We start from the raw sequence: 8,645 nt of genomic DNA, 5'->3' as shown, positions 1-8,645 counted from the left end.
AGGGGACAGGGGAGGGGGGTGGATGGGGCAGGAGTCCCTAGTGGGGGGCACGACCCCCTTGTGGGGTGAGGAGGAACCAGTTGTTAAGATTTTGGCAGCTCATCACTACTGTGATACACTTCACACCACAGCAGATACTTAATCCTCTACACAAGGGGTGTGTCAGGCATATTTCAAATGCAAAAAAAAAAAAAAGATCAGGCAGAAATATGAAATTATCAGAGTGTAATTTTATCTCCGCTTCTTAAATGAATAACTGCACCATGCTTTGCCTCACATTCATTCCATTGAAAAGGTTGTTTTAGAAAAACAATCCTTGATTAATCATTCTGAGTTTGGGAATTGTGTCCCTGAAAGTACATGTGAGGGTATTTCTCAAAGTGCAAGGGTGGTGGAAGTATTTTTATTACATTCTGCAGTGGAAAGTTCACTTTAATCCTTTTTTAATTAATAGTAGGTTAGTAAAATTTAGTTTTAAACAAGCTTGACAAAAGTTTCCAGAAATTTAATATTATAGATACTTATGGATGAATTCAAAAAGACTTTTAATTAGTAGTGTTTGAACTACTGTGCTATTTAACTAGTGTCCAGGTCAGAAGAAAGAAAAGTCTATGAGAATTTGCCAGATCTCTCTGAAGCAAGGTTTAAGGATTTTAAGTCTTTTCCTTAAGTGAGGAAGGAAAGTTCGGGTGTTTGTTTTATTAGCTGAAGAAAATATATTCATCCGGTATCTATTCATCTCTTCATATTCTTGGGTCATGGAAAGCTGTAATAGGGATAAAGAATGAGCAAACTACATCCCCACACCTTCCAGTGCATCAAGTCTTTCAAAATGATTAATAGATTAAGGGCTTTATCGTCTAGTCTGACTTCCTGCAGAACAGACAATAGGATTTCACCCACTAATTCCTGTATCAAGCCTGTATCTTGTGACTAAGTTACAGCATCTTTTTTAGAGACATGCCACACCAGCCATGATTTAAAATTTTCAAGTGATGCAGAATACACCACTCCTGGGTAAACTGAGCCAATGGTTAATTACAGTCACTGTTAAAGATTTGCACCACTTTTCTAGCCTGAGTTGATCTAGCATCAGCCTCCAAGAATTGCTCAGCAGGGTTCAGAATGCTGAAAGTGATGGCTTATTTGATAAATACCAGTGGTGCATTACCGTTATTATAAAACCCTTTACTACTATTGCCATGCTGGCCTGCAATCACTTTCACATGAGTAATGTCACTCCTGTCTGAAGACTTTCTAGAATCAGCTCCTAAAAGAGCAAAGTGGTGATTAATTCGCATAGTCAGCCACAGGCAGTCACCTCAGATGCTATGTCTATACTGCAATCAAAGAGATGGTTTCAGCATGTGTACACATGATCTACTTTGATCTAGCTAGCTCACAGAGCAATAGCCATTAACCCTATTGTGGTTGCCAGGAGACAGCAGGCATAAGCTAAGGGTCCTCTGCCTTACCACAGGAGGAGAAGCCAGTGAATCCAGGCCACAAATGGACACGGGGGAGAAACAGCTGTGAAGCTGGAGCAGCATGCGCTGTCTGGGCATGTACAAGCCTGCCAGCGAGTTTCAGTACATGCTCAGGTGGCTAGCTTGTGTGGCCTCAGCTTCATTGCTACTGGCATTCAAGCTAGCTCACAAATGTCTACACATGCTGTAATCACACCTCTGATTGCAGCACAGACATACCCAGTGTAGCCATGGTCTTTGGAAGGTGCAGAACTGATTGAGTAATTTATACATCACAATCCCCTCCTGCTAGTGTAGAAGATGTGGCTGGAATAAAGGGGGTATAAGTAGGGCTCCTTCATATCCAGCTGCTGTATCAGCCCTTTTCAGCCAGCATAAATTAGAACAGCCTTCTGGCTACTCTGAATTATAACAGGGAAATGGTCCAGCAGAGTCATCCCACGATTACGGAAGCACAAAGGTGAGACCCTCTTGAGCTGTGCTGAGCATTCCTTGGTCACACCCAGGAATCTAGCTCCAGACTTTGAATGCAGTATGTCTCTTTAACAGATGTTGTCCTTTGTGACTAACAGACATCTAAAGACGCTAGTGGGAAATTCTTATTAAATGTGGCAGAGATCAATAAATGAGCTGTCTTAAGCTAGTAATTGTTGTCTTTTCCAAACCCTTATTGTCTCTTTCTCAAAATGTCATGAAGCACTCAGAAGACTAAAAAGGAATAGTGGTACTACAGTCCAGGGCATTAATCACAAGTTGCTCAATTTCCTTCCTCGTGAAGGAATATTATCCAATAAATATTACATTTAGACACATCTTAATTGAATTATTGTTGCCAACAATGTGCTTGTTAATCAGTTGTCTTTGTAGTAATTCTGGCATGGCTGAATTATCAAGGTTTAACAACATTTAGGATTCTGCAATGTCTTGTTAAAATGTTTGCCACTAATTAAAATGTATGTTTGACAAGATATTGTGTGTAATTTAAGTTTCCATAATCATATGTTTTCCATGCACCAAGTAAAATCTCAGTTATGCTGTCGTAACACTGAGGGAAGTATCCCTAGTGCACAATAACTGAGTGAGTTAGCTTAATCTGATTAAATTAATACAATTCTAGCAAACAAGAAATTGCGAGTGGGGTTTTCAGAAGCACTCAGTGTTGGCCTAACTCTACTCCTCTTGAAGTTAGCAGGAGTTTTATCATTATTTTAACAACAGCAAAATTAGACTGGCATTGAGAGTTTTTGAAAATGTCACCTTCTGTGTATAACCTATATGTAGATTACATGAGGTTAAATTCAAAGCCTTATTGCTAAAGTTACCTTCTCAGTTATATACAGTAGGAGTCACTATTCCTTCAACTTTTAGTTGTTAAGTAAAAGTCAAAGATTATCTGTCCACAGATTCAGAATGCTGAAAAAGTATTGAGTATGATATTAGTGAGGCCTCATCTGGAGTACTGTGTCCAGTTTTGGGCCCCACACTTCAAGAAGGATGTGGATAAATTGGAGAGAGTCCAGCGAAGGGCAACAAAAATGATTAGGGGACTGGAACACATGAGTTATGAGGAGAGGCTGAGGGAGCTGGGATTGTTTAGCCTGCAGAAGAGAAGAATGAGGGGGGATTTGATAGCTGCTTTCAACTACCTGAAAGGGGGTTCCAAAGAGGATGGCTCTAGACTGTTCTCAATGGTAGCAGATGACAGAACGAGGAGTAATGGTCTCAAGTTGCAGTGGGGGAGGTTTAGATTGGATATTAGGAAAAACTTTTTCACTAAGAGGGTGGTGAAACACTGGAATGCGTTACCTAGGGAGGTGGCAGAATCTCCTTCCTTAGAGGTTTTTAAGGTCAGGCTTGACAAAGCCCTGGCTGGGATGATTTAACTGGGAATTGGTCCTGCTTTGAGCAGGGGGTTGGACTAGATGACCTTCTGGGGTCCCTTCCAACCCTGATATTCTGTGATTCTATGATTCTCCAGTAACAAACACAAAGGACAATACTAAGAGTATGAAATGTGCAGGCCTTTAAATATTTTATATCTGAGCTATTAGTAAGATATCTGTAAAAAATGGTCTCCATTCCTGACCAGTACCTAAGTGGAGTGTTTGGGATTACAGCTCTGCAGAAAAAGGTAATTTTGTTTTATTGAAGATGCAGACATTTCAAAGTTTGGTTTGGTTCCAATTTGAACTTCAAAATTTGGGGGTTTTGTTTATCCCTGATAGGGAAAGCTCTGGGTTCCCTGACTCTGGGACAGGCTACATGGTATGCCAAGGAGCTAGTGCTTCTGGGTTCCTGGCTCCCAGGCAATTAACCAGGCAACCCGTAGAGGTGCCTGGGAACTATGGAGCTTGCGAGCCAGGGCTCTTGGTGCCCTACCAGTCTGCATGGCAGGTTGTGAAGAGCCAGAAAGATTGGTCTCACTTCAGGCAGGCAACAGCCTGGTAGCCAAATAGCCAATCAGAGGAGCTGGAAGAAAAATCAGAGCAATGTCTGATGGAAATCTCTCTGCTTCAGTGAAATCAGGCCATCTCCATGGAATAGTTCAATATTGCCGCACTGGCATTCTCTGAGGAAAAATGTTCCATCACAGAATTTCCAACCAGCTTTGCTTGAGACAAAAACCACCAGGACCATTCATCCAAAACAAACTGACTATTTGAGCGGGACAATGCAATAAGGAAAGCTTTGCTGATCTTTGAAAAGTCTCCAACGGCTGGCCCAGCACTCTAATGACAACTCATTGTTATTCTGTAGCCAAAGTTTGGGGCAAGGCTTGCTCCCTCGTTCTCCAGACCACTAGGTGCTGTCAGGGCCGGATTAATGCAGGGGCTTTAGGGGCTTCAGGTCAGGGCCTCAGACTAACGAGGGCCCCGCAAAAATAAATCAGTGGTCACCAACCCATTGATCACTATCAACTGGTTGATCCTGGAGCCTTCGCCAGTCGATCATGGTTTCCAGGCTACTAAAAGTCCAGCGGCACAGCAGGGCTCGGGCAGGGTGCCTGCATGCCCACACCGCTCCTGGAGGCAGCCAGCTGCTGGCATGTCTCTGGGGCCCCTGGTGGGGGGAAGGCAGTTCCCCACGCTGCCCCTGCCCCTAGCACCATCCCCGCAGCTCCCGTTGGCCAGTTCCCAGTCAATGGGAGCTGCAGGGGCGGCGCTTGTGGGCGCAGGCAGTGCCCCAAGACATGCTGTCCCCTACCCCAAGGGGCGCGCTCAGACGGGCCAGCAGCCGGCTGCTTCTGGGAGCGGCGTGAGGCCAAGACATGCAGGCAGCCTGCTTGAGCCCTGCTGCGCCTCCAGCTGGGATCTGCCTGTGGTATACAGGGGCCCCACGAAGTTTAATAGCCCCAGGCCCACAGGAGAGTTAATCCGGCCCTGGGTGCCGGGTCTACAATGGTGGAGAAATTCACTTCTCATTAATGGAGCAGCTCAAGCCCTTTGTACCACTTTTCAGAGACCAAAGGGGGCTCAAATGGTATATAGATAGATAGGAATTTCACCCTATAAAAATAATGCCCAGTAAAGACAACTTGGTTCTGGATTCATTTGAACAGAGCAGGAAAGAATATGAATGTTTTCAGAAATATAAAAATAGGGAACCAATTTCTGCTCTCAGTTACCCGCCTCCAAGTTTTTTTTAAGCCAGTTAAAAGGTATAACAGAGACGAGAATTTGATCTACACGTTTAAGTTAGATATATGCCTGATAAGCCTGATTCTCACAAATACTAAGGCTCATTTGCACCACTTTCGTAGCGTAAAAGAGCCCTGAAGTTGGCGTTAAGCCTCCTTCTCATTTACACTAATGCCACCTTACACAGCTAGAATCAGGCTTAGAGAGATTATTTTCCAAAGAGTCATCAGAATTTTGGAGTCTCTTCTCTAGGAAATTTTCACAGAACCTTCTTTACTGATATTGAAGGGAGAAAAAATTAACATTTACTTGGACAGCCATGGTATGTTAGAGTATAAATGATATGTTATTAGAGGCTTAAGGCACAGTGATTCTTCGGGGCTGACCTGATCACTAATTTGCAGACAAGATGTTATTTTCCCCAGAGTCTTTTGGAAGGTCCTTAAGCCTTTCTCCAGAGCCCAGAGCCAAACCTTTCTAAACCAAAATGATCATTTTCCTATGGTTGCAGGGGGCAATCACATTTGGATCACCACTTTCCCTCCTTCTGCTTTTATGTTTAATATCACCTTTAATGTGATAAATACACACAGAAGTCTGTGCCAGGATTACTCCTCGGCTCATGGACAACCATTGTGGAGTCCCCAAGGCAAGAAAAGGGTTTATCTGTCTGTTGCTCCCTTCAGACAAGGCATCTCCTCCAGCAGTCTTACCCAGCAACACTAAGCAAGGAACTGGTCATACATCACAACAGTAGTAACACATCAAGCCTGCCTACCTTCCCTCTTGGAGGCAGCAGTCTCTCCAGCAGTTCCTAGCCCCAGCCAGATTTCTCTCACAGAGATCTACTCTCCTTCCTATTCAGCCAGCAAATGAGCTGGGGTCACCCCCTTTTAATTTCTTCCTCCAACCCTGACATCTATTTCAGGTGTAGTGGGCAGGGCTGATTGAAACCACGGTAGCTCATTAACCCTTTCATTGTCAGTGTGGGATTTCTACACCCCATCACAAGGGATTAAATCCACAAAGGGATTTAGGGGCTAGATCCTCAGAGGTATTTAAGTTCCTAACTTCCATTGAAATCAATGGGAGTTAGGTGCCTAATACCTTTGATGAGCTGGGTCTTAGGTGCCTAAATCTGGGGTTTAGGCAATAAATTTCCAATTTTAGGTACCACTCTGATCCATAAAACCTGCCGGCCACCTGACCCTGTAGGTGCCTAAACTCACTCAGTGCATACATTTCTGCCGTAGAAGTTCCCTAGATGCTTAAATTTCTGCTTCTTGGTATGCACATTACTGCCTTACTCTAGGCGTCTGGACACCTATCTCCTGCTTAAGCCCAGTGTGATCCATGAACAGGAGGAAGACAGGTCTTTTCCTACCTATCTTCCCTGCAGGGCCCAATCCTGCCAGAAGAGAAAGTGGTGGTGATGAACCACTTTATAATTTTAGCCACAGGGTTGGAGCACTCGCCTGAGATATGTCAAGACCCACATTCAATTATCCCCTCTGAGTGGGGAGAAAGGATTTGAATACAGGTCTCTCATGTTTTTAGAGGAGATCTCTAGCCACGTGGGACATTCTGAGGGGGGAGGGCTCCCTCAGTCACTCCTTTGAGGCTGTTCCACCATGGCTTAACTCTTAGTCATTGGGCCAGAGAAAGGGAATGACTGTGTAGTTCAGCAGTTAGGGCAGTCACCTGGGAGAAGGCGGACTCTGAGTCCAGTCGCTATTTAGCCACAGTGGAACAGCTTCAACAGGAGAGACTGAGGGACATCCTTCCCCCAACACCAGAATGCCTTGTAGTTCAGTGGTTAGGTCACTAACCTGGGAAAAGGGAGACTCCTGTTCAAATCCTTTTTTTTCCCCTCAGGTAAAGATGGAAGAATTGAACCTAGGTCTCCTGAATCCCAGGTGAGCATGTGAACCAGAGGGCTATAAGCTGGTGCTACCACCACTGCCGACTTCTCCTCCCTTCCCCTGCTTTGGGGCTCGGCAGGAGATAAGGCGGGAGAGAGGCTGAAACATAGGCAGCTAGGGAACTCTTACTCTGAAAATTTAGGCTCTGAGTGAGTTTTGATGGCAGATTTGTGGATTGCAATGGAGCCTTTTGGGAAGGCCGACCACCAATCAGGCTCAGAGGGAGGCCACTCTGCCTCACTTTGGTACAGCAATCAGAAGTCAATTAGCGGGGGAATTAGCACCTCCTAGCTACAATTGCCAGTCTATAGCCCTGTCTATGTGGACAGGCCCAAGCAACAATCGGTCTGTAGCCTAGCTGGCTAGGGCAGACAGCAAACACAGTCTAGTGCTCTAACCCCCTGGACAGGGCAGAGCAGGGGCCATCTGTATCCCAAAGCCCACTCGTTAGCGCAGACAGCAAATACTGCCAGGTGTCCTGGCCTTCTGGGAGGAGGAGAGCAAGGAGAAGTCTTTAACTCATGCCTTTAGGCTAGAGCCAGGCACAACTATACCCAGGCCATCCGGCCTAAGGTGAGCAGGCCACCACCCCAGGGATGGGGTTGGTGGCTGGGGAGTAGGGGAACTCAGGCCAATCATACCCACTGGGTCCCAACCACTGGGTCAGCAGAGATTCCACCAAAACATGCTGACACATCTTCCAGCAACACCGCCTGAAGAAAGTTTGATTTTCCTGGGTCACTTCCTACCACCCTTTCCTGGCACAGCTCCACAGTCTCCTTGGGGTTACACAGCAGCCAGCAGTCCTGGCAGTGCCTCTCCACAGTCGGCCCCCACTGCGTAAACAGCAGACAGCAGTCCCAACAGCTCTTCCCCATAGTAGAGGCAGGTCGGTGCACAGCTCATGGTCTGGTTTAGAGTCTCGCAACAGGTGAGACATTTGGCTCCAGCACAACTGAGCTGGGGCCCCCTGCCTCTTATCCTTCCAGTCCATCCCCTCTGTTTCCAGCATGGTGGGCGGGGCTGGCATAGCTCCACCCACCAGGGAGAGTGGAGTGGTCCTTCACAGTCAGGCTCTCAGGGAGGCCACTCTACCTTACTACAGAGCCAAAACTGGGACCTACACATCTAAGTACATTTGTGGATCTGGGCCTAGGCACCCAGTCTAGGCTTTGTGGATCCCATTATTGTTCTAGTGATTTTCTAGGTGCCAAGTTAAGCATTGCAACATCTAAGTCTCTAAGTGGAGCTGGGCCAAAAAATCACTTCTTACTTTAATCTGCCCCATGGAGAAGTATTTCTATAAGGATGGATTATTTCCTACAGTGCATCCTATGTCTCCTTGAGCAGCAAATGTATATTTGACTGAATATGAACATTTTAACTAAGTTTTTATTCACATGACATCTTTATGATACTCACTAAATGCCTAGATCCAATGGTAACAAATAATACAATGGAATTAAAAGTGTGGCATTTACTTGTGATATTACACTTATTTTATGTTTGTACAGGAATTAAAGTAAGATGCAAACTACAGATCTAGATTCAGACTTTGATGCTCTCACCGTTTAGTGGTGTTTGGATCCAGTATTTTG

This window comes from Lepidochelys olivacea (assembly GCF_965140295.1).
Source record: "Lepidochelys olivacea isolate rLepOli2 genome assembly, chromosome: 1".
In the NCBI taxonomy this organism is placed as follows: domain Eukaryota; kingdom Metazoa; phylum Chordata; order Testudines; family Cheloniidae; genus Lepidochelys; species Lepidochelys olivacea.
This window is presented reverse-complemented; position numbering follows the sequence as displayed.